Below are 2,847 nucleotides of genomic sequence, written 5' to 3'. Positions count from 1 at the left end.
CTTGCATGCTAGACAGGAGTGGAGAGTTGGAGAAGTAACCTGTCTTGCTAAGAAGTATGTAGCCTGTTCTTTAATGCAAAATAAAATTGATTGCTGCTTTTGAAGAACGCCTGTCTCACACTTCCATTCTTACCAAGTCATTACTATATATATATATATATATATATATATATATATATATATATATATATATATATATATATATATATACAGACGTGCTCAAATTTGTTGGTACCCCTCCACAAAAAACGAAGAATGCACAATTTTCTCTGAAATAACTTGAAACTGACAAAAGTAATTGGCATCCATCATTGTTTATTCCATATTTAATAGAAATCAGACTTTGCTTTTGATTTTTTTATTCAACATAATATTGTAATGAAAATGGCATGGACAAAAATGATGGGACCGCTAACCTAATATTTTGTTGCACAACCTTTAGAGGCAATCACTGCAATCAAACATTTTCTGTAGCTCTCAATGAGACTTCTGCACCTGTTAACAGGTAGTTTGGCCCACTCTTCTTGAGCAAACTGCATACAGAAAAATAATGTATACTGGCCATGGTCTTTGGTTTTGCCCAGAGCCGTAACTAAGCATTTAGCTACCGGGGCATGTATATATATATATATATATATATATATATATATATATATATATATATATATATATATATATATATATATATATATATATAAATTGCATGCACCTCCGTTTGAAGCAACCAGAGCTGGATGGAAAGACTCCCTATCGTAGCTATCGGTGCATGCAAGACTCCATATCATAGCTACAAGGGCATGCAATAATATATATATATATATATATATATATATATATATATATATATATATATATATATATATATATATATATATATATATATATTATTAGTCTTTTTTTTCTTTTTTTTTTTGATGTCAGGAGTTAGGGTGGTAATTACTCGCGCATAGTTTTGAATGTTATTTCCGAATCTCTCCTTAACATGTCTGAAGGGGACATTGTATTACTTATACTGGCCATGGGCTTTAACGTCTTAAAACGTGTTAACAGTGAGCAGTTACCTTGGGATTACACACCAGGTTCAGACTCATTGATTGGACTAATGTATCAGCAGGCGACCGAAGACTCGCCGTTTCAACGGTGTCAGTAGTGCTCAACAGAAAAGAATGCATACAGAAAAATATTGTATACTGGCCATGGGTTTTGGTTTTGCCCAGAGCCGTAACTAAGCATTTAGCTACCGGGGCATGCAAATATATATATATATATATATATATATATATATATATATATATATATATATATATATATATATATATAAATTGCATGCACCTCCGGTTGAAGCAACCGGAGGAGAAGCAACCGGAGCTGGATGGAAAGACTCCATATCATAGCTATCGGTGCATGCAATTATATATATATATATATAACGTGTTAACAGTGAGCAGTTACCTTGGGATTACACACCAGGTTCAGACGCATTGATTGGACTAATGTATCAGCAGGCGACCTAAGACTCACCGTTTCAACGGTGTCATTAGTGCTCAACAGAAAATAATGCATACAGAAATATATTGTATACTGGCCATGGGTTTTGGTATTGCCCGGAGCCGTAACTAAGCATTTAGCTACCGGGGCATATATATATATATATATATATATATATATATATATATATATATATATATATATATATATATTGCATGCACCTCCGGTTGAAGCAACCGGAGCTGGATGGAAAGACTCCCTATCGTAGCTATCGGGGCATGCAAGACTCCATATCGTAGCTACAAGGGCATGCAATTATACCATTATAAAACGTGTTAACAGTGAGCAGTTACGTTGGGATTACACACCAGGTTCAGACGCATTGATTGGACTAATGTATCAGCAGGCGACGTAAGACTCACCGTTTCAACGGTGTCAGTAGTGCTCAACAGAAAAGAATGCATACAGAAAAATATTGTATACTGGCCATGTATCAGCAGGCGACCGAAGACTCGCCGTTTCAACGGTGTCAGTAGTGCTCAACAGAAAAGAATGCATACAGAAAAATATTGTATACTGGCCATGGGTTTTGGTTTTGCCCAGAGCCGTAACTAAGCATTTAGCTACCCGGGCATGCAAATATATATATTTGAAGCAACCGGAGGTGAAGCAACCGGAGCTGGATGGAAAGACTCCATATCATAGCTATCGGTGCATGCAATTATATATATATATATATATATATATATATATATAACGTGTTAACAGTGAGCAGTTACGTTGGGATTACACACCAGGTTCAGACGCATTGATTGGACTAATGTATCAGCAGGCGACGTAAGACTCACCGTTTCAACGGTGTCAGTAGTTCTCAACAGAAAAGAATGCATACAGAAAAATATTGTATACTGGCCATGGGTTTTGGTTTTGCCCAGAGCCGTAACTAAGCATTTAGCTACCGGGGCATGCAAATATATATATATATATATATATATATATATATATATATATATATATATATATATATATATATATATATATATATAAATTGCATGCACCTCCGTTTGAAGCAACCGGAGCTGGATGGAAAGACTCCCTATCGTAGCTATCGGGGCATGCAAGACTCCATATCATAGCTACAAGGGCATGCAATACTATATATATATATATATATATATATATATATATATATATATATATATATATATATATATATATATATATATTATTAGTCTTTTTTTTCTTTTTTCTTTTTTTTTTGATGTCAGGAGTTAGGGTGGTAGTTACTCGCGCATAGTTTTGAATGTTATTTCCGAATCTCTCCTTAACATGTCTGAAGGGGACACTGTATTTCTTATA

This window comes from Acipenser ruthenus, chromosome 4 (genome assembly GCF_902713425.1).
Source record: "Acipenser ruthenus chromosome 4, fAciRut3.2 maternal haplotype, whole genome shotgun sequence".
Taxonomy (NCBI): Eukaryota; Metazoa; Chordata; class Actinopteri; order Acipenseriformes; family Acipenseridae; genus Acipenser; species Acipenser ruthenus.
Note: the sequence above shows the minus strand (reverse complement) of the source record.